The sequence below is a fragment of the Megascapheus bottae genome, chromosome 17 (assembly GCF_031878675.1).
Source record: "Megascapheus bottae isolate mThoBot1 chromosome 17, mThoBot2.hap1, whole genome shotgun sequence".
Classification (NCBI taxonomy): Eukaryota; Metazoa; Chordata; class Mammalia; order Rodentia; family Geomyidae; genus Megascapheus; species Megascapheus bottae.
The window spans coordinates 20,599,383-20,624,564 of NC_143525.1; the positions used below are offsets into that span (position 1 = coordinate 20,599,383).

The 25,182-nt window shown below is 38.0% G+C and overlaps 1 pseudogene; it reads right to left on the reverse strand.

Annotated features, from left to right (window-relative positions):
- Positions 1-202: 202 nt before the first annotated feature.
- LOC150051332 (ATP-binding cassette sub-family A member 9-like) overlaps positions 203-25,182 on the reverse strand; it is a 38,078-nt pseudogene continuing 13,098 nt past the window's right edge.

Here is a 25,182-nt window from a genome sequence, read left to right on the forward strand (position 1 = left end):
CCTGGTGCCATAATGTTCTGTCCAGAGTCAATGGAGCCAAAGTACTATGGACTGACATCTCTGCGATCCTAAACCAAAAGAAATGCTCTCTTTGGTTGTGTTTGCTGGATATTTTGGCACAGTGACACTAAACATGATTAAGGTACAAGTTTAAATGGATGTGTTATATATGGAGCTTTAAGCTGTGGGAGGAGCGTTCACTTTACTCCTCATCAAAACCCTCCAGTTCCTGTTCTTTGGAGAGCTCCAGGAAAACCTGCGATGGGAGGAGAAAATGAAAGGGAAGGATGTCACATTTCTATCTGATTCTGAAGCACAAAGCAAAGTTTATGGATACATGCTGAACTCACATTCAATGGATGATGTAAAATCACTTGAGCTGACCTGGTACCTGTTGCAGAGTAGACTGTGAAAGGCTGTACTCCTCCAAGTTGAAATTCTGCTTAACTATGTAAGGATGAATATATATTAGGGATTAATATTTTATTCTGGGTACTTACTGAGAATATTCAGTCAAAAAGCTAATGAATTAGAACATGATTCCATTCTGTTATATGAATATATGGTGCATTTGCTTCCCAAAATTTAGTACAAAAAACCTGTATTACTCTATAATCTTATATTTGGATTTTTGACAGAGGCACCACAAGACTGGAAATAAAGTATAACAGGTTTCAGAATGTGAATTTGGGATAAATTAAGACATGTTTGTCTCTGCTAGAAAACCACCATGTACCCCGTACATCTGCCCTCAATCTTCTCTATCCCCATAGACTGGTGTTGACTGAGTTCTCTTGTGGACTGTCCAATGGAAAAATCCAACAGGAAGGCCAGAGGAGAGGGAAAATTAAAGCACTATTTTTTCATTCCTTTCCTGACATCAGTGTGCTATTAGATGGAAGGTCATTATTTCTCTCAAGATGGTAAATTCTACAAAACTCTACTACCAGTTTGGGGCTATTGCTTCCTTTCTCTGCCCTCTTGGTCCTAACAGTCCCGATTTGTTGTTTCTACTCTCAAGTTATTTTACTGCCACTGCATTCCACCAGGAACCCTTGATGATATATAAACTGCTGCTGCTGAAGCCAAGTTGCTGCCATATTATCTCTCCTCCCTTGCCATTTCACTCTATGCAGGAGAGGCCCAGGCTTATGAGTCAGGAAGAATCAAGTGAGAAGAGTGATGAAGCTGACCATCTTATCTCTCTCTAGAGAGATCTCCAAGCTGGAGACAAGTCTGACCTGGGAGGGCCATGTGATGCTAGAATTTTGCTGGAGTTTACCATATCCAAGTGTGATCTTGTGGTAAGGAAATGAATTTGTGTGAGGGGACAAAGAAAAGGTCATGGAGCATGCATTCCCCTCGCACCTTAGTGGGCTTAGCTCATTCAAAACACGTGTTGCAACTGAGAATCTAACAGTATGTGATAACATTTGGAGGAAAGGGAAAGGATAGCTCATGTTTCCACATTGTGCATCTTCACATAACAGTGTAGGAAATTATCATAGAAGTTGTAGTCTTTTTTTCCCCCCTAAGTGGAAAAATAAATGTTAGCACATGAAGCACCGCAGAAGGAACTGGAGTCAGGAGAGGACATTGTTAAAAGAGGAAATGTTAGAAAGCGTTTAAAGAAAGATTGTGTTGTACACTCGGGTGGTGGTTTTCCTGGAACATCAATCTCTCTGCTATTATTCCATTCAGAAATGTTTCTTGTTTTCTCAGAGCCTACTTTGGGAATCTTCCCTAATGAAAAGATATGAAACTGGCCATAGACTAGAGGACTCAGTATAAAGAGTAGATTGAAGTTGACCAGGAAGGTAGGGAAAGAAAATCTAGTTGGTTAATGTTGATCCTATATCAAAGACTCTTAATAGCTGAATGTCCACCAATGAAGGCAAGTCATAAGCCTGAGGTACATCTCAAGAGAAGGCTTGGTGGAATGGTGTAGAACTCGATTCTTGCATTAACAGGCAAGCAAAAACTGAGTTCATGTTAGTATGTCAATATAAAAATCCAAAGGCCAAACAGGAGTCATAGATTAGCTTACCTGACCAGAGATGATCTTCTTGGCCATCCTCTAAAGCTGTATAAAAAGACATTAAGATAAATCTCTTTGAATAAAAGTGTGGATATTCCTGTTCCAAGTATTCTCTTTCCTCTAGAGCTGTGTTCATTTAAGTTAAGCCTTCTCAAACACAGTGCTATTGACCACTTGCTTAAATCATTCTTTCCCCTGGGCTAGGTTTATCCCTGGTCTTGACCTACAAGATACTAGATGCACCCTATTACCACACCTCTAGTCATGAAAACCAAAAATACCCTCAGGAAATTGCCAAATTCATTCCTTGATCGAGAATCACTGGACTGGAAATCTCAGTAACTTTTTGACAATGGAATACCACAGTTCAGTATTTGTGTATGTTGACCTTCTTATTTATCAATACTGTCTTTAAACCATCACTTACCTAACTCCAATTTGAAGAAAGTCTGTGATAAAGGTTGAACATCCTCATGGGCAATTTATAGACCATCAAGAAAGAATACCTGTGAAGAGGAGAAAGAAAGACTGACCTCTAAATTTCAAGGTCATGACTTTGAGTGGATCCCTGTCTGAAAAGAAGCAACAAATCTTGCAATCAGCCATGGGGTAAACGCTCCTTAATTAAAAAAAATGTCAGTCCACCAAATAGATGGGAATATAAGGAAGGAAATCAATAGCAGTATGCCTTATGAAGGAAGGAAATAGATTGTTTTTCCTCTTTCTCAATGAGAAGAATAATTAAGCCAAAAAATAACATCCAAATACAATTTGGCTCTACCACAAATTACTTGGTCTTATATAACCTACCTAAGCCTAAAATACTGTTAGTGATAATAATGAGAGTCTGAGGCACTGTTCATGACCTTTGAAGGCTGATACTGTGGCTTGGGTTTTATTCAGGGGTTCTCCTTTTCCAGATAATGACTTACCCCCTAGAAAGAGCCACGGAGATAATCTACACTCATGTATATATTATTGGAGTCATATCATAGAGCTACCAGAAAGCTAATTCCCTTTCATGAGTCAACTTCAAGAAAACATTTGGTTGTCCCATTTCTCTAATATGGTTGCAGTTGAAACAGAGCCTTTCTCTGGTTTTGAAAGTGCTTAATATTTTTTTAACCAGTAAAAATTAAAATAAAAGCTTTTATTTCTTTTCCACTCCAATAGAAACACCTACATGAAACCCCTATGCATACCTTTCCTGCCGAGCAGCCCGAGGGAACAGTCTTAGGATTTCTGTATAGAGGGGCTCCAGCTGTGTGGGGGTCTTCACTTTCATCTCCAGCAGGTAATCTTTGCCAAACGTGCTTTTAGGTATTGGATGGAACCAATGCACCTGAAGACAGGAGAGGATGAACTCAAGAAAGACAAGAGATAATATGGCCCTAGAGGCCATAGAGGCACAAAGAGCTGGCCTTTTTTTTTTTTTTTTTGAGTGGTTATTTGGAAATAAGAGTCTCTCAGGGACTTTTCTGCCAGGGGTGGCTTTGAACCTTGATCCTCTGATCTCAGCCTCTTGAGTAGCTAGGATTATAGGCACCTGGCCAATTTCTTTTTCTTTTGTTTTCTTAATGTTGATTTTCCTCTTTCTAAGTCAAAGTCAGTTTTGAAGGTAAGTTGGTGCAGGATCCATACAAAGACAAAGCTCTGCAATGGGTAACCCTTTTCTATCAGAACAGGTAACCTAAGGATCAAATGTAGGCCTAGACGTGCACTCACCTCTGTTTTCCAGGCACCATGATAGCCACTCGGTCACACATGGCCTCAGCCTCCACCAGAAGTGAGTGGTCAACAGGGTTCCCCACTCCATGTTTTTAATGGTGGCCCGAATCACCTGCCTAGAGTTCAGTCAAAGGAAGAGGTAACTAAAGGAAAAGTTCATGGTATTGTGAAATTTGTTTTGTTTTGTTTTTTTAACAAAGTTTCAGTTGGCACACATATTAAGTGAATTCATACTGAACCCAAACTTTTTATAGGGATAACAGTCATGAAACTACATAATCTATTAGTTAGACAATGATTTAGAAAATGGATTGGCTGGATGTAGAGAATGATATTGGGTGAAAGGAATTTTTTTAAAAAAGCAATAGGAAAGCACAAACTTGTTATTACAGAAGTATTTGTGAGAGTACAAGGGATGAAAGAAAGAAAATGAGAATTTATTTTAATATTATGATTATTTTGACATGTGCTATCATTATATAAAATATAGGACTACAGAAATTTCCATATTAAAGAAGTTTCCTTATAGTAATGTTTCTTTTATCCTCTATGAGAATTACATGCTAAGTGACATTGCAGAAATATTAGAAACCTAATAATTCATCTAAAAATTGATCTAAGTATGACTCATGTATACTAGAAGGTGTAAAAGGAAAGAAAAATTCTTAGAAAGTGTGTTAGGTTGAGAAACACATTTTTCCTCTTCAATGAGAACTGTTTGTTGTCATATGAAGTGGCTGTTTCTTTCTTTTTGTAGGTTTGGAGGAGTAAAATCATGGCTGGGGTGCTATCCCTAAGCCTCTTTGTGGTCAAGGTCAGGCTCTATCACTTGAGCCACAGCACTACTCCTGAGTTTTGAGTCTTTAATTGGAGAGAAGAGTCTCACAGGGACTTTTCTGCCAGGGCTGGCTTTGAACCTCAATCCTCTGATCTCAGCCCCCTGAGTAGCTAGGATTACAGGTGTGAGCCTTAGGCACCCAGTTTATTTCTTTTTTCTTAATGTTAATGGGTGGGTATCTTTTTTGTTTCTAAGTAGACATCAGTTTTGCAGGTAAGTTGCTACAGGATTTGTGTGTCCACACAAGGATACTTTGGAATAGCACCTCACTACATTTGTTGCTGCCCCTCGGGGTCCATGCCTGTGGAAGGCTCATCCAGAAGCAGCACTGACGGGTTCCCTAGAATGCTCAGTGCGAAGCACAGCTGGAAGGAGAGGCACCCCCCCCATCAGATGCCCATCTGTGGGGTGCTCAGAGCACCCCCAAGTCCTATGTACTATCCATACCTTCCTCTTCACTCCCTCTGCTAAGGTCTTCACGGGGGCTTCAGCTGGTCCTGCAGCTTAAATGCATCCACCAGCCTAGAAGAAACAGAATGAGTTCATCACCATTACACATAAGCAATGGAAAAGGCATGAGGCAAAAGAAACAATCAGAACAGCCACTGTAGTGCAGAATCAGCAAAGCGTTCATGACTTTGAAACCGTTCTGAAAAACCGCTTTAGTCTGGATGTGCTTTGTCCCCAAATGACCGATGTATGGGATGCTTTGTCCCCAGCGTGATGATGTTAGGAGGTGGTGGAATCATGCAGGTGTGGGGCTCAGTGGAGGGCTGAATTGAGAGTGTAGCCTCGGAAAGGATTGTGGGAAATCTGCTTTGCTCTGGCTTCCTGACTGGCCATATGGCTGCTCTTTCTCACACACACACACACACATCCCTGCCTTGCAGTAACTGGCTGTTTGGCCCTTACCAAAGGCTTCCCAATCTTGGATTGTCCACCTCTGAAACTACAAGTGAAATACATTCTTTGAATGTAGCTGGCCTCAGGAGTTCATGACAATAATGTTACCTTGAGCAATACAGATTGTTTCACTGTCCACCATGTGTATTTTCAATGATTTCTTCACAGACGAAGACATGAGACAAAACAACACTGTCCTGCATTCTAGATGACCAAGTCTCCTCCCGCAATCAAAGGCTCATGATTTAGAAACTCCCTTCTTTGATTTTATGTAAATATTATTCATATTGTATCTCCCTAGAAGCAAAGGGATGCGGGTTGTTGGTTTACTGTGCGATGGTGAGTGAAGCGTGCTTTTCCCTCAGCCCTTTCATGGCAGCGTACACCTCTAGGTGTTCCCTCACCATTAGGACATGTCACGGCAAGTTTCCCTGAGGACAGTACCTCAGGAAATTCTGGTCTCCTCTTCACTGCTCCCCTTCAAAATCACCTACGTGAAACACTTCATTTTCAGATTCTGCTGAAAATGAGTATAACCTCTATAGAAATCAGTGTGAAGAGTCATAAAAAAATTAAACAGAACTGGCCTAAGATTCAGCAATAATACTCTTGGGCATTTATCCAAAACAACAACCAAAAAAATGGAAGTCGGAATACCATGGAGGCACCCACACACTCAGGATCATTACAGAATTATTCATTGTAGCTGTGTGTGTGTGTGTGTGGGTGTGTGTGTTTGTGTGTCTGTGTGTATGTTGAATGATCAAAATGATTAAAGTATGGTATATAGAGGAGTGAGACACTGTGGTGTAACCCCTTCAAAAATTAGCACTTTGACAAAATAAATATCAGGAAACTGAAACATGTCTTGACGTAAGGAGGGGAGACTTAAGAGGAAGGATGAACAAAGGTAAAAAAAAAAAGCAATGCTAAGTGAAGAGAGTCAGAATATTCAATGTTCCTATGTGAAACTAGACCTAGGAAACTCGAGAGATGGGTGGTGGAAATGGAAGGTGGGAGGTGGAGAAAAACAGGAATGACTCTGATCAAAATGCACTATACACATAAATGGGAAGGCTAATTTGAAACCTGCTTGTACAAGGATTTAAAGATAAAACAAACTCAATTCCATCACAAAAATTAGTGCTAAGAATGAAATTATATGGCAATCCCTTAGCTCTGGGAAAGTGATGTTAAAACATTCAATCAATGTTACATATGGTTATTTCTCCCACATTACAGTTTAGACGTTCTTATGAATTTGTGAATTATTAATTATCACTAATCACTGTAGTTGGAATTTTTTTTGGGGGGGTCATGGGGCTTGAACTCAGGGCTGTCCCTGAGCTCTTCAGCTCAAGGCTACTGCCCTACCCTTGAGCCATAGCCCCACTTCCCATGGCTTTGTATTGCCCATACTGGCTTTGAACTGTGATCCTCAGATCTCAGCCTCTTGAGTAGCTAGGGTTACAGGCATGGGCCACCATGCCTTCTAGGCACATGTAGGTATTTTAAGATGAGCATCCACATTCACTGTAAAATATTTGTCCTGGGCAGTACTGAAATGGCCTTATCCCTTTGGTCTTGACTGACCTGGCCCGCAGTCAGTTTTATATCTCCTGCTATCATCTTAATCATTGTACTTTTCCCAGCTCCATTGTGTCCTAAGAGTCCTGAAAGAAAAAAAGCAGATATGTTCAGACATGTGTACATAGTTACAACAGAAATCAAAGCATATACCATTTGGAGGCTATGTCAAGCACTTGGCAAATTTGCTCTGCCCATTGCATTTAATCAATACGTGGGTGGCAGGCTGTTGTGTCAGCTGTGTGGTGGGCTGTTGTGTCAGCTGTGCTGCTACGCTTCACACTTCAGTCAGATTTTACCCATCACAGCATTATATTGCTTTAAAATCTATCCTAGGGCTGAAGATATAGCTTAGTGGTAGCCTGTTCGCCTACTATGTGTGAGGTGAGGGCCTGGGTTCTATTCAACACCACATAAATAAGTATCAAGAAAATAAATAAATGTATTTTTTAACTATGGAAAACAAAACCTGTACCACCATTTTTAACAGAAAGACTGCATCTTTTACTGCTGCGGTTCTACTTGCTGTTTATTGTTTAACAAAACCTATATACTGTCTTCTGATGCAAAGAAAAACTATTATGATTATAACCTAGGCTTGTAAACCCAAAGGAGCTAGTAAACAACCTGCCTGTCTTTTATGTTCATCAACAACAAAGCTGTAATCAGAAGCATTTGCTTTTCAGAGATCAAGATTGCTCTGCTGACAGAACTATTTATTGTTTCCAACCTTTTTTTTTTTTTAACACAGAAAGAAACATTTCTTGTGGCGATTTTTTCCTTCTGTTTGGAAAAGCAATTTCTCCTTTTGCATGCATATTCCTTCTGGAGATGGTTGGCAATGATAACTGGAAAAGTGAGTAGCAATGTGACATTTTTCCACCCTCTATTGAGAGAGTGCTTCATGGTCCTCCTCTCACCTGACATTTCCCAGTACCGACTCAGGAATCCGACCCTTCCCCCGACCTACTGTCGTTTTCATGTGAATTCCCTTAACTCCATATTTTCACAGGGAACTGCAATTTGCTTGGGCATGAGGCAATGTGTGCTTGCCTGTTTTTAGGCAGCCTGAATAAAGCTAGTCAGTAAATCAATGGCTTTGTTAAAACATACACTCACATGTACTCATATACAATCACTTCTGAATTGCTTAAAGTAAATTTTACTTGGGTTATCAAACTCACAAAATATTACTGAGGTTTTAAAATGTCTGACTATACTGATCAAAACTGTGACCCTGGAAAAAAATAAGTCTGAAAGAACCTTAGGGATTTTTTAGAAAAACTAATATTAGAATGTGGCTTGCTTTATCTGATAGACAAAAATTATTTGATAAGACTGTTTTTGTGAGTTCTATCTCAAGTGATCCTAGAACAGTCATTGCATCTGCTGTTTTTGCTCTTTCCATTTGTATGTCTTCATCCTTTCCTTCAGGTTCTTCTGGGTTTGGGAAGCTATCACTACTTTGTGGAGAAATCCTGAAATCCAAACAGCATGATAATAAAAGGCTTCCAGTTGAAAACTTGTAGCAAAACAAAAATTCATTTATCTAGATGCTATCAGTTATTGGAGCAAAATAACCAGAAGCACTGTGTAGTCTCCTTTCTTGGGCCATCTTCTGCCTTTTAAATGGCCTACTTCCTTTCCCTCTTGAGTCAAAAGATACTATTCTTATATTATCTTGACTTTTGATTTAATTGTACTTTTCTTTAGGGGGTATGAGTATTGTTTAAATAATAAAGCAGTACATACCCCTTAGTAAAAAATTTGGAGTCAGGGTTGTGTGGGAAAAGGAATCTAGAAACTAATTTTGATGCATATATTCTGGAACTTATTTTTTTAACCTGAACACAGGGTCCTTTCTCTAAGATTTCTTCCCAAAGTGCCTTTCCAGACATCGCAGAACAAAAAGAAAGATGAAAAAGTGGAGGTAAGACTAAGAGAAAAGAAAGGTAATCAAAATTTGTATAGCACCATCATATAAACAATGACCTCAATATTGCAATGTATTAAGATTTAGTTATCTATAAAATTGACTACTGTTGCATAACTATAAAATTAAGTGTTAATTGGGCTCATGTAGATATAAAATTACATTTGATAATCGTTTCACAAGGCATAAAGGGCAATAGACTGAATGTTCCATAAAATTCAAAATTAGCATTTCTACTCTTCAGAGAAAGTATAACATAAAGATAACAGTATTAAGTTGATACCAGTAAAACTCTTCTAAGTTGGCTTCACTCTTGGCATCAAATGATGTTAGCAGTTCAGATTGAAAATCCATCATGTGTATGAATGTGTATATAGGTGTGTGTGTGTGTGTGTGTGTGTACATATTGCTTCAGATGTTCAAAATATCTAGACACTTTTTTTAACTTGTAAGTCAAATAAACTTAAACCATACAAATGTTGTGTTCCCTCGTGTGAGAGCATAGAAAGGGAAATGTCTTCTTACTATTAACAGTGCCAAGAATGTGATTTGCGATTCTGAATCTCCTAAGTAATCGGCAGCATCAGGAGAAAACTGTAAAATGAGGAGAAAGTGGACTTAAGTGAGCCATCCTCTTCTGTCCATGAACTCATCCTACTTTAGAAAAATCCATGGCCCCTAAAATGGCCTTGTCGCCATTTTACTGGATTCTCCCTGCATATCAGGTAAAAGCTGATTTGTGACTTGTTTGTTTCCAAAGGCATCTTAGTAAACTATCAGTCTGGGCATGTGTATAGGTGAGGTCCTTCATAAACTATATCAGCAAACTCTTTGTTAGTTGGTTCTGGCAGAACCCACTAAAGCCATAGGTGAGCCTATCCAAACACCACCCTTCTTCTACCTAGCCCTATCCCTACACCTCACCTATACCTTCAACTACACTACCCTTATACATTCTCCCCAACATGTCCGCACTTTGAATATAGCTCCAAATCTGCTGCTTGACATAATGTCTTCATGTGTCTGTTAGGATTCTTAAACTTAGCATGTTCAAAAAGATTAATGGAGGAAGGGATCTCTTTGTCACACAGTACAGAACCACTGGATTTTCCTAGACGTTTCATGAATGAAGGCTGGGCTTCTGTGCCATGAGATTAAGTGTCTTATTTATGGTAAGAGAATTTATTTTCTGAAAACAGAGTTAAATTTTTGCACCCTTAGATGGAGCCTACCTGTATATTGGCAATATTCTAAGCTTTCTCCAATGTCCACAAATTTGCTTTGTGAGGACAGGAATAAAATTACTTACCCCGGAATAAGTGAATAAAGAGCCAATCAGTGTGAATGATGGAATTAATACGGTGCAGAAAAATAGTGAGAGAAACTGGCATTCATTTAAGTCACTGACAAGTATCAAGACACTGGTGACCTAAAATAAAAACACAGCATAGTGATGCTAAATTATTAAATACTTTTCTCATTGAGCAACAATATGATGTCTATATACATCTTTGAGGTTCATGGAGTTTTCTGATTGCAGTCCTTTTTTTTTTAAAATAGTTCTCTTTGTAATTTTTTATATCTTTTTATTAAAGAATTTATTAACATTGATTTTTACATCATATTTCAAATGACATGTTTAAAAAACAAGTGTACAAGAAGAGAATCTCTATATACAATCACTGGCACTTAGTTTTTAGAACATAATCAAAATTAGGATAAGGGTTTGTATATCATAGATACATATTAATTTATGTAATAAAACATTATGTCTGTAGAGTCATAGGTTTTTATGTCATGTAGTTGTGTTTATATTTCCAATACCATGTCCATAGTATTGGGTATGCAAATATTGGTCTTCGCTTTTATGCTGTTTGGATCTAATAGCCACATATTAAGGATACCATGAGCCTTTTGTTCCTTTGGTCTTAACTTGTCTCGCTCAACATGATTCGCTCTAGATTCATCCACTTCCCTGCAAATGCTGTTATTTTATCTTTCTGATGGCTATGTAGAATTCCATTGTGTATATATATATATATATATATATACCGCATTTCTGTGTCCATTCATCTGCAGTAGGGCATCTGGATTGTTTCCGTCGCCTGGCTATTATGAATAGTGCAGAGAGGAACATAGCTGTGCAGGTGTCTTTATAATATCCTGGGTCATGATGTTCAGGGTAGATGTGATTGCAGTCCTTTTTAAATATGCGAGTGACACGATAAAGTAACTCTTAGAAGTAGGAGTCTCTAGCTCAGGGAAGTTTAGCTCTGGAGACAGAGTCATCCACACATATTGTATATTTTACGTATCTCTATTTGTCTATGCTTGTCTTAGGCAATTAGAATTTTCTAGATGGAAATGTTAAATTATTCTGCTAAGCACAAAGATGAAAATATATGCTCTTAGATTTGTTCAAGAAATGCTTTATAAATAAATAGGCACCATCTAAATACTTACAATGAAGAAGATAGCTGTCCAAAGACTACTGTTTTTTCTGATAGTGTGAAAAATGAATGTGATCACGTATGTCAAGAAAATGAAGGATAATGCATCTCCAATATTACAAAGGAACTGGAAATATAAATACTTAGGTTACATATGATAAATAGGATTTAGGAACACATTTATACTTCACTCTCAACTTCCCAAAACTATAGTACAGATAATTTGAAGTTTTTTAGTTTAGGATTAGTAATATTACTCTATTCATGTAAAAAATGAGCTAATGAAACTTAATATTAAAAACGAAAAACTTCTTAACCTTTACCATCTACTTGAATTAGCAGGTTTTGAAGAACAACTATAATATGCTCTGGATTAAATCCATAGTCCATCATTTGTATTAGAAGCAGAATGAGGAAATACAGGGGAAAATCCACCAAGGCTTCCCAGTAGGCGGAAGGGAAGACACCAGAAATCCAGAGCTGGGACAAACTCAGTTTTGCAGTATCTTTTGAGTAATGATCATTCTAGTTTGATAAATACAAGTGCCACTTACCACACCCCAGGAATATTAATACTGCAACACACAGAATGTCCCACTTCTCCCTCTAGGAATTTGGTGAATACCACTTTTACAATATTTGTGTTAATAATTTCCTTTTACTGCAAGCACTCCTGTGTAAATCATCTGTGTATGAATGATTGATTATAACAATAAGACAAAACTAGTGAACAAAATAAATGGTGACTAGAATGCTGTGTTGGTTCTTCATGGAGACAAAGACAATTTTAAGAAAAGAATATGTGCAAATTAACTCAAACCCATCAAAGGCATTTCCTGAACATTCACAAGGTGGTTCAGTGTTACTAAGTAATAGGCAACAATCCCAAAGGCAAGAAGATAGAATAAAGTTCTTTGGTACAGGAAATACTATAGAAAGACAGGAAGCATCTGCCACAGACTTCTTGAATTTCATGTAAAAGTGAGGTATTAGCAGGTTGAAAAAATCCAGAAATAGCATAGCAAACAAAGCCAGAGACCAGGAACAGTAGCAGGATCTGGGTACAACCGGTGTCTCCTTGACTTGAATTTGCCAACTTCTCGGTTCAGTGGCCAAGAGTTCCCAGAAATAGACCCCAAGAGGGATTTTCCCCAACTGTAAAGATCAGTCAGAGGTCTCATCTATATCTGATGCCTGTGGTTTCCTGCATATGCCTTCTTCCTCAATATCCCTTCTGAAGAAGACTTTTTTTTTTTTTTTTGCCAGTCCTGGGCTTGAGCTCAGGGCCTGAGCACTGTCCTTGGACTTTCTCAAGGCTAGAGCTCTACCACTTGAGCCTCAGCACCACTTCCGGCTTTTTTCTATGTATGTGGTATTGAGGAATTGAACCCGGGTCTTCGTGCATGCGAGGCAAGCACTCCACCACTAGGCCAAACTCCCAGCCCTGAAGAAGACTTTTTAGGGAAAACATTCTCCTTTCACTACTTTTTTTAAAAATTATTTATTTTTTTATTTTTATTTTTTTGTCGGGGTACTGTATAGAGGGGTTACAGTTACAGTCACCAGATAGTAGGTGCATTACTTCTCACACATTGATACCCCTTCTCATGTTTCTGTCCCCATTTCCCTCTTCCCACCCCCTCCCAATCATCTTGTTTTCCGAATTTTGAGAGAATATGGTTTTAGCTCCATTGTTTTCAAAAGTGGCTTTTCAGAACTAGACATAGATCAGAGACTGTAAAGAAATGTGTGCAGAACGTTGTGTCAAATTGTCAATTGTGTTCGAAATCTTTGCATGAAATGCATGTCAGTGAATTCTAGAAAATAAACTTGCAAAGGGGTCTTCTCTTGCCTTTCACTACTTCCTGTAAAAGTCTTTCTCATTTCATATATTTCTTCACAATTATGTACATACTCAGCATCGCTGAAGCTTATCCAGAAAATTGCCAGAGACCCAGAGCTCAGTGTCCTCAGTCGCTTTGTCCAATTGTCTGTCCTCCCCCTGTCTAGGGAGTGTACTATTGCTTTGCACTTGCTTTTGCTTAAATAAATCCACATGTTCACTTCTGTATTCCATCTTCAGCAAGGATAAGCACCTGCCATTCATCTCCACTGACAATAATATAGCACAAAACTGAAGCTTAACAGGACAATCTTGTGTCGATAGTGAAAGTACTGGGGTGAATTGGTCAACGTGCACAACCGAGTAACTTACCCACAAGGAAAAGCAGAAACCATCATTAAGAAAGTAGATACAATTGTTAGTGGCAGAGGTCGATGAATCAATTCCCGCTGTGATGCACAGTTAAAAGTTGTCATTCCCTGTTGCTCATTTGTTTAGGAAAATGGGATCGTCCCATTTTGACAAATTATTTGTCAACATGAGGGGCTTGCAGGAGAGTTGTCTGATGGATTACTTGATAACTCTTCTTCCTCTGAAGTCACCGATGCTGCTCATCGCAAGGTAAGGAGGGAGACTGCGGCCACGGTGCTGGAGAAGAAGAGTTTGCCCGGGAATGTGTCGAACAGGTATCTGTGCTCGTAGTACTCCTGAAATTATACAGAACAGGATGACCAGCTGCAGATGGGGCTCTGGTTCACTCGTTTTCTCCTAAGCCGCCAGACATACGAGCTGCACCAACTACTCAAAACCCTTCCCACTGTCACGTTTGCACCCGCTTACCCACATTCATTTCCATCCCTGCGTTGCATTAAGTGGGACATTACTTGAACTTGTGTCCTGACTTAGGAAGAGGCAAGCTCAAGCCCATTATATGAACACGTAACACCTGTGGAACAGCGTGCACGTGTTGCCCTCTGACTTGGTGGTTACGGAATTACAGCCAAGTGATTGCTACCTACATCAAGGTAGATGTAATGAGATTAGAGATTGTGAACCATCAATCCCAGTGCAATTTTGCTCCTCTCAGAAATTAGTGCCAAACATATTTTGGCTCAATATTAATAAAGCCATATTTCCCTGGTTCAGCATAATGTAGAGGGAGCAAATTAAAATACTTCCCAAGACCTAGTAGCAAGTTAAACAAGTAAGAACATTTAGAAAATAATAATGGCTCTGGGTGAGAAAGCTAATGTGATGCTTACACCAAATGATGTACTTATCTCAGTCTAATATGTTTTGAAGAATTAAACAGTCCAAGGAGCCCATTGCTAATACCACCCATGAGAACGGGAAAGCAAGTTAGCCTTCTGGTATTATATGCTATTGAAAATCTGTGATCCTAAAATACAATGAATATTTCTAAGGTCTCAGAAAAAATGCAAAATTGAGTGAATGACTAAGGTGGGAAAATCATTAAACGTATTGATATTAGGCCCATACTAATATTTATTCATTACACAGACCAAATCACAACTTAACTAACCAATTAACTAATTAGTTAACACATCAGCACTGCCCATATTATTGAATGCATTTCTGGTATATTTAAAGGAATCTAGGTCTTTGGATTTTATTTGCCAGAGTACTGGCCATGTGGTTATTTATGCCTAACGTCACACAAAGCAAAATATCTCAAATGATTTTTGGCATGCTATAAAATGGAATAATAATGTAACTTCATTTCAACATGGCCATAGACTCATTTCCAAAATGTGTTTTTTTTTTTTTTTTTTGTGTGTGTGTGTGTGTGTGTGTGTGTATAAATACAGAATATGTGGATATTTGGGAAACAAGAGATAGCAAGTGATTTTAACAAAAGTATAACTTTGCACAAGTAACTTTGAATCTAAAAATCTCTTGTAAAATGGTATATAAAGCTGGGTGCCTGTGGCTCATACCTGTAATCCTAGTGACTCAGGAGGCTGAGATCTGAGGATCACGGTTCAAAGCCAGCCCGGGCATGAAAGTCTGTGAGAGTCTTATCTCCAATTAACCACCAGAAAACTGGAAGTGGTACTGTGGCTCAAGTGGTAGAGTACTAGTCTTAAGCTGGAGAGCTCAGGGACAATGCTCAGGCCAAGAGTTCAAGCCCCATGACCAGCCCCCAAAAAAGAGGTATTTAATGTCATATAAGAGTTCCATATACATTACTACTTCACACTACTCTGTTATAAACAATCACATGAGAAATTATTTCTTCCTCAAATAAAAAACCAATTATCTACATTGCTCAAAGCACAGAAAACCAATAATAATGTATTTTTGTAATCACAAGTAAGTCAAGTATATTGCATCTAAATTAGTGTTTATTGAGAATAAACATGGCATTTTAAAAATGTATTCTTTTGAGCATATGAAAATGAACTCAAGGTCCATCCAAGACTAGGTTTGAGGTAATTTCTCTCTCTTTCTCTCTTTCTCTCTTTCTTTCTTGCTTTTTTCCTTTCTTTTTATTTTTTTTTTTGCAAGAGGGCAGGGAGGTAGGACAGTTCCTTGTGGTGTAAATAAAGACTAGACTTGAATTCTCATTTTTCCTGTCTCAGAAGTAGTTTCTCACTTCCTTGTTGGCTTGTAAAAATGAGCTCTGAAAAGGTCCAAATGGCCAAGTTTATGATGCCTATTAAGGTGATTCATCAATTAAATGTAATTGTCTCATCTTTTGCTATTTGTCTACCATTGGGATCTCTAACTATCCCGCCTAAGCACAAGAAATAAACAAATAGGGAAGAAATAACTACAACAACTGCAGAATGAAAACCAAGTCTAAATTAGGCAATTGTCCTCAGTTCCAAATGAGCATAAGGTTTAAATCTATTATTGAGATGGAACCAAATTGGTAAGACTTAACTAAATTATGATAGAGCAGCATAACTTCCAGTTATACAGGAAACTTGAGGGAACTGCTATAATACAGCTTTCATAAAGAAAATGAGAAATATTTCATTTCTGTCAAATTGGCCTTTGGTATCGGCTAATCTGAATGATTCAACTTTCATAGGCCATCTAAGCCCAATGTACCCGTTCGTTCCTTGACACAATGATAGCACCGTTGAATGATGGTTCATCAATGCCATTTCTAGTTCCAATGGCATCCACTTCTAAAGCTACGTTCTGTTGTTTCAGTGAATGTATAAAGTCATTGATACTCAACTCTATCACAAAGGTAAAGATCAAATGAAGCAAAGATGGACCAAAACAAAAAGCCAAGTACTATTTTTAGAAAACTACAAGGTGAATACAGTCATAATATTTACTTTATGTAAAAGTGGAACCAGTAAACTTGAGGAGATGGATGAGGATGGGACAGATGGGGAATGGGGAGTGATTTTGATCAAGATATATTGTACTAAAAAATTGACATGTTGAATTGAAAACTTTATGTACAACAACGTAAAGAATAATAAAATAATTAGTAATTTTAAGTTGTTAAACATAAAAGTTAAATTTAAAAAAGGATTCACAAGAAATCTAAATGACATCACAGAATATATTCCATAATATGAGTTGTTTATGTATGTTCTTAAAATCAGAATTGGAGCAATGGCACTAAAATGCATTTCAATATCATTTTGATATCATCATCTTTATTACATAAAGTTTTCTCATCTTGAGCCTAGTTTATTATTTGCAAAAAAAAGTGAAAAATACTGGTGATACAGCTCAGTGGCACACTTGCCTAGCATGGAAAAGGCTTGGGTTTGATCTCAGCACTACAAACCAACAATAACAAATGTGGATGACTAAGTACTTTGCTAATATTTCAAATTATTAATTAATCTGTCATAATCTTTTTTGTGTACTGGTTCTGGTGCTTGAACTCAAGGCCTGGGCATGGTGCCTAAGCATTTGTGCTCAAGGCTAGCACTATACCACTTGCATCATAATTTCACTTTTGCTTTCTGGTGGTTCACTGGAGATGAGTCTCACAGATGTCCTGCCTGGGCTGGCTTTGAACCACGGTCCTCAGATATCAGCCTCCTTAGTAGCTAGGATGACAGGCATGAGTAACCAGTGTCTGGCTGAGATTTTTTTTTTACAGGCCCATCAATACAGACACTAAAAAAACTGTTTTGGGGCCCCCTCAAATACCAGTCATTGATTTCTTTTCCTAAATACCCTTCTGCTGCTTTGTGCAATGGCCTTAAGGTTTAAGTCAACTTCAAAATGAGTTTCTAAAATAAGCTCTCCAATGTTGCCTTTTCAGTTGTAAATGAATTTTCTGTGTGACCTCCTATTTTCTAAAACGCACAGGATTTATTCTTTTCCTCATGTTTTATGTTTTCGGAGGAATTTCACAAGAACACTTACAAGCTGCATTTTATCCCCATGTTTACCTGTTTTGTTGGTGACCAGTAGGTTGGTAAGAGAGTCCTTGGGCTGTTGTCCTGGTGAAAGGAAGTACATATTTGGAGACAGTCCCCAGGGACTATTTTTTTTTTTTATAGGACTCATGGAATAGATGATCCAAAAGTTCAGGTATAAAACGAATTCCCAAAGCAGTAACCTATGTAGAAGGAAACATACGAGAAAATTAATTTCTAACCACGTACAACTTATTAGGAAGCCGATGATGACATGACAAAACGAATCATAAGGACTAAGTCAACACTTGGATCGTGATTTTCCTTCCTTTTTCTTCTTTCTAAATGAGATAGTTCCTATGTACTTACCTCTGCTCTCTTTTTTCCCTCTCTGTTTAATTCTTTGTACACTTCATTCTAGCCTCTGAAGCCTCCTGATTGTCGCTTCCTAGTCTACCTTTCTCTAGTGCCCATTTCTTTTTTCCTATTGCAGTCCTCCATGTCTTCCTGCAGCTGCACTATGCCAGTGTGGCATGTTACCAATACCCAGACCTTCCACACATTCCACCTTTTCCCATGATCCCAAATGATCTCTCATTTTCCCATTGTCTTCAGTATAACCTACTTCCAAATGGTATTTTACCACTGCCCAATGCAAATTCTTTTTTTTCTTAATTTTTAAAAATGTTATTTTATTATCAGGGTGATGTATAGAGAGGTTACAGTTATATTCAAAAGGTAGTGAGCACATTACTTCTTGAATGTTGTTACCCATTCCCACGTTTTATACCATTTTTCCCTTTCCTCACCCCCTCCAAAGTTGTAAAGTTCATTTCCAATATATTGTCTTGTGGATAACACTGGTTCAGTCTTTGTCCATTGTCTTATTGTCTCTGCTATAATTCTGTCAAATAGTTGTTCAAAATGAAACATGAAATTCTGAAAGATTTTTATTTTGCCAGTCCTGGGCTTGGGCTCAGGGCCTGAGCCCTGTCCTTGGGCCTTCTCAAGGCTAGAGCTCTCCCACTTGAGCCACAGCACCACTTCTGGCTTTTTTCTGTGTATGTGGTACTCAGGCTTTGTGCACGCTAGGTAATCACTCTACCACTAGGCCAAATTCCCAGCCCCTGAAAGATCTTTAAAGTCTAAACTCTATGGCTCTAGAAAAGTCTATTCTTGTGTGTGTGTGTGTGTGTGTGTGTGATGGTATGGATGACAGGTCCTCACATATTCTAGGCAAATGCTCTACTACTGAGCTATACTCTAGATTTTCTAGATGATATATCTAATGAATACTTTTACTTTTTCACACACTCTGGAAATGACCTCAGATTAGTAACACTTTTTTTTTTTTGCCAGTCCTGCACTTTTAGCTTAGGGCCTGAGCAGTATCCTTGGACTTTCTCAAGGCTAGAGCTCTACCACTTGAGCCACAGCACCGCTTCCATCTTTTCTGTGTATGTGGTACCAAGGAATTGAAGCCGGGTCTTCATGCATGCTAGGCAAACACTCTACCACTAGGCCAAACTCCCGGCTCTTAGTAACACTTCTTTAGAGTCCTCTGATATTCTCATACTTTGTAGTATTCCTTCTGCCTGATTATTTGTCCCTCTTTCCCTCCCTAGCTCAGTAAGGTACATTCTCCTTCACCAAGCTCAAATTTTGCTTGAGCTCTTTCTTTGCTGTCTCTACTTTCACTTAAGTACTTCTTATTATACCTTCTGAAAACATGTATTAACAAATCACCCACGGGGGCCACTACGATAGTTTGGAAGTTGAATGTCCCTCAGAAGTCTGTATGTTAGAGACACGGTCACAAGAGAGATATCACTGGGAGGTCGTAGGCTGTTACAGGATGACGGTTTATGCTCCATAGGTCACTGAGAGCATGACCTTGAAGAGGGTTATTGGAGCTTGGTCTCTTGTCCTTCCTCTCCACTGATGCTTTCATCATGCACTCTCACCACAACGTGGCACCCTCACCTAAGGCCCCCAATCTTGGACTTCTATTTCCAGAACAATAAGTCATAATATATCTTCCCTCCGCATTACTTAACTGCTTCCACTGAAGTAATACAGAGCTGCTCAACGCAACCACATCTGCTTTGTTTTTTAATAAATATATGCACACACATTGACCAATAGAGAGTTGCAAGTGTATTAAAGGCTTGGGATGAATGGGTGTGTTCCCTGTAGAACTGGGCTTATGCACAGAGGTGATACTCAGAAAGGATGCAGCAGAGGTGGGTGTGACCCTTACAATGGGCTCCAGATGCAATGTGGAGCTAAAGCCGAAGGCACAGGACCTTGAGACTGCACTATCGAAGTTCTGCCTGTGTCTGTTGACTGCAACAATGACTGACTTGTTTTTCCAAGTTGCTGATTTGCCCTATGCATTCCAGACTTGTCGCTCACCATCACAGTAGGAGCCAGGACCCTAAAATGAAACTGTCTCTGTCTCTCTTTATACACATATTTATGTGTAGATGTAAGCCTGAGTGTATAATACATGTACACACATACATGTATGTGCAGATACATATATGCATACATGTGCATATACAGATAGCTCTCCAAATACTTATGTGTGTGTATTTTATATGTGTATGGATATTGATATATGCAACACACATAAACATGTATATGCCAAAAGGAGAGATAAATAAATACACAGACCAACATTTGTATATATTGGAACTTACATAAATATTTATAGGCTCCTCTTCTCTGGAGAGTGCTGAGACAGAGATTTTTACAACTTGTGGAAAGAGGGAATGGGGTCTTTTGCTAGACCCTATGTGTAAACCTCCACATGCTTGCAAAGAACTGACTTTAGCTCTTCATAAAAGAAAATCTATGTAAAATTAAGAAAAATCTTCCAACCTCACGTTTGTATTCTATGCCCACGTGAGCAATGAGCAATTTTTTAATGCTACGTTTCAAAGGACATACACAATTGCTGGGATTTCTTTCACTAAATGCTTCCTTACATTTTGTTCTCCTCCCACACATTTACTTGGAGAGAACTTACATGGCCAGCAGTCTTTTCGTGCTTTAGCTTGAGGAAGCGAACTTTTGCCATAGCACAGAGCTGCTGCCTCCAAAGTGCCATGCCACTGACAGCGTTTCTTTCTTTTTTCATATATTTTTTATTGTAATTAATAGAAGGGTTACATTATATTTGCCAGATACAAGGTGCATTAATTCACATACATTGATACCCTTTCACATGTCTTGGTCCCCATTTCCCTCCCCCCACCCCCACCCCTCATCTTGTTTTCCCCCCTTCCCTATCAAATTTCAAATAACCAAATACAAATATATCCAATATATCAGATAACAAAGTGAGATACTGTAACAATATGAGATAACCAAGGGACAGCAAAAGAGATCAGAGATAACATAGTACATTAAGGACAACAATCACTTATTATATTGCTTTTGTTTCTATATCCTAGAGGTCCTTTCATTTAGCGTCATACTATATGGCCTTATGTATCAAGGTTTTGCTCTATTGCAGATCTCTGCTAGTAGAGCCCAAGGTTTCTACTGATTATGGCAAATGAGGGAAACCATTGAGCCTATGTTCCTTTGAGTCTGGCTTACTTCACTTACTATGATTTTTTTCTAAGTCTTTCCATTTCCTAACAAATGGGGCGATGTCATTCTTTCTGACAGCCACATGAGTGGATCAACAAGATGTCATTGTACACAATGACAGCGTTTATTGTATCACTGATAGAAGACAAAACTTGTTCCAGGTCAACAAAATGTCCTGTGACTTATTCCATCACTTTGTAACTGTCCCCAGATTCCAAGATCTAAAACATAGAAGCAGTCCCACTTATCCAGCCTTTCTCTGATTTGTTGTGATTCTTGGTCCTTATTAAGAAAGTTTCAACCTGTGCCAAGGAGGCCTAGTGTATCTCCTATTCCTTCTTGTAAAGTTTTCAGTGTGTCAGCTTTTACCTCCAGATCTTTGATCCATTTGGAGTTAATTCTAGTGCAAGGTGACAAAGAAGGATCCAACTTTAGTTTTCGGCAGGTGCTTAACCAGTTCTGCCAGCACAACTTGTTGAAGAGGCTGTCTTTCTTCCATTCTATTTTTTTTGGCTCCCTTGTCAAAGATTAGGTGGCCATAGGTCTGTGGCTTAATATCTGGGTCCTCAGTTCTATTCCATTGGTCTTCAGGCCTGTTCTTGTGCCAGTACCAAGCTGTTTTGAGAATTATAGCTCTGTAATAGAGTCTAAAGTTCTTTCTGCTAAGAAGTGTTTTTTGCTATACAGGGTCTTTTATTATTCCATATAAAATTTTGAATTGCCTCTTCTATTTCTTTAAAGAATGCCATTGGGATATTGATGGGTATTGCGTTGAATTTGCAGATAGCCCTTGGCAAGATTGTCATTTTCACAATGTTGATTCTTCCAATCCAGGAGCATGGGAGGTTTTTCCATTTCCTTAGTTCTGCTTTAATTGCCTTTTTTAGGGTTTTAAAGTTTTCATCAAAAAGGTCCTTTACATTTTTAGTTAAGACAATTCCTAGGTACTTTATTTTCTTTGAGGCTATTGCGAAAGGAGTTGCTTTCCTCATAATTGCCTTGTTCCTCTCACTGTTGGCAGAGAGGAAGGCAGTTGATTTTTGAGGGTTAATCTTATAGCCTGCTACCTTGCCAAAGTTTTGAATCAGCTCAAGGATCTTGGGAGTAGAGTCTATAGGATTCTTTAAATACAGAATCATGTCATCTGCAAAGAGGGATAGTTTTACTTCCTCTGTCCTTCAGTTGATGAGTGGATCAACAAGTTGTGGTATTTGTACACAATGGAATTCTATGCTGCTGTTAGATAAAACAACATCGACCCATTTGTTAGGAAATGGAAAGACTTAGAAAAAATCATATTAAGTGAAGTAAGCCAGACTCAAAGGAACTTAGGCTCAATGTTTTCCCTTATTTGCCATAATCAGTAGAAACCTTGGGCTCTACTAGCAGAGATCTGCAATAGAGCAAAACCTTGATACATAAGGCCATATAGTAGGAAGCTAATTGAAAGGACCTCCAGGATATTGAAACAAAAGCCATATAATGAATGATTGTTGTCTTTAATGTACTATGTTATCTCTCATCTCTTTTGCTGTCCCTTGGGTATCTCATATTGTTACAGTTATCTGATATATTTGTTATCTGATATATTGGATTTATTCGTATTTGGTTATTTGAATTTGGATAGGGAGGGGGGAACACCAAGAAGGTGAGGTGGGTGGGGGGGAGGGGAATGGGGACCAAGACATGTGAAAGGGTATTAATGTATGTGAATTAATGCACCCTCTATCTGGCAAATATCATGTAACCCTTTTATTAATTACAATAAAAATATTAAAAAATAAAACATACAAGCAATCATTCGTAAGGTGTTGTTTTATAGTCTAATTTGAGCTGCTGGATAGTTTTTGGTTTTTCTGGGAACAACGGTTCCAGGATTAACATTCTGGTCAAATATGCAAGTAATCTAATTTGTTGCATTAGAGAAACTACTGAGGAAATGGGAGGGAAGCAAAATAACAAATTATACAATGACAAGAAATTGAGCATTTTCTGGAAAATACACAATTCTACAGAATTTATTCTTGAGAGATCAATGAAAATCAATTCATTACAAAAGCCAGTTCTAAATTGTGCTGCTATAAATATGGGTATACGGTTATGCTTATTATTTCCTGACATGCAAACGTTGGATAAATGCTGTTCTTCACAACAATATCTGAATCCTGGAAATAATGAAAAAATGCTACAAGAAAGGCAATTGTCTACATAAATTCTACTTTTCTTTTCTCTTTAGTATGTATATTCAGTAACACAGTTTTGCATATTTATTATCTGCTTCCTGAGGGCTAGGGCTTTACTTTCCTATATTCAACAGTTACCCTCCTTCTTTGTGGTAGACTTTCCTGACTTTCCAGCACTAGCAAAGGGTATAATTCAAAGCATATTACCTGATTCATCAACAATTGATTCCCTTTTTAATTTCAGGAACACTTCAAAGTAGTCATGGACACATCATAATTTTCAATGCCTTGATTAGAACATCTGTCAAGGTCCCTGTAAAGATCTAAAGGTAATCACAGAAATAGATCAACAGAAAGTACTATAATGAAATATACATTTTTCACATGACATAATATTGGTGATAGTCCAAATGTAGTTTTATCAGAGACAAGATACGTAAGTCTAAAATACATCTATGAAGTATATTAGCTTTCATATCTTTTTGATTTCAGAGTCTAATCTAAACCTTATTTTAGAAGGTGGACATGTGGTAAATATCTATAATCCCAGTTACTTGATAGGTTGAGACAGTAAAATTGGAAGTCAAAGACCAAGATCTTACATTAGAAGTAACATAGAAACTCCAAGGGTGGGAAGTATAATAGAATGCATCCCTAGAATAGTGGGTTCAGTCTCAAGTACTAAAAATACATATCTTTAATTCTGTTTTAGGGAGTGCTTAATGCTAAACTAAATAAAGAGTACTTCTCAGAAAATAAATATTCATGCTTTCATGTTAAGATCATGATAAAAACATATGAACTATAAAATAACTAGTACTTACAGATACAAGAAATTTCCATATAATATTTTCTAGTTAATATATATATATATGTACATATATAGAGAGCAGGTATACATTGTGTACCTTGTGCATAAATTCTGAACAAACTTTGTCACCTGTTTCTCTATATATTAGTTTTGGGTCTATCTATATATTGGTTTTGGATCATGATATAAAATTATATAAAAGCTTGAAATAGAATAGGTCCTTATTAGGGATTAACAGGTCCTTTTCTAGTGAAGTCTTAAATCTACTCAAGTTCGTTCTTTTTCCATTTTTTGGTGGAAACTGCTCATTCATCCCTCAAATTCCCCTAACAACCCTAATTTTAGCTTTATTCTACCTTGAATTTCATAAGGACACAAGCTGTAACATGAATATATTATGACTTATGATTTACTCATAAGTGGCTTGGGGCCATCATATGACCTTGGGTTGGTAATATGGAATAGTTAGCTCATAGTGCCATGTGCTTAGCAAGTATGATAGACATCATTTTCACTGGCTCCACCATTATTTCAATTCATTCTGTGGTCTGTCAGTATGTTACCTGGAAATTTGTGTGTCCTTTCAAAAGGCAAAATATAAACGTTTTTTTCTCCAGTTTGGGCTGTCAACTTGGCATCTGGGATGTGTTGCTTTACCAGTGTCATTACATTCTCTGGGTCACACATTTCATTCAGATGCAAACTAACATTGAGAAGAATAAGATAAAATTATTATTATCCTACGTTGCCTTTGCAAATCGTCTCCTAATGATACAGTATATATTTGCTACTCTTTAATATCTATGAGACAAAAACCTGGTATCAACAACATGAAATACATGAATATAGTCCAAAAACGTTAAACACTCAGCAGAGAAAGGAATGAAAGAGAAGATAAAAAGAAGCG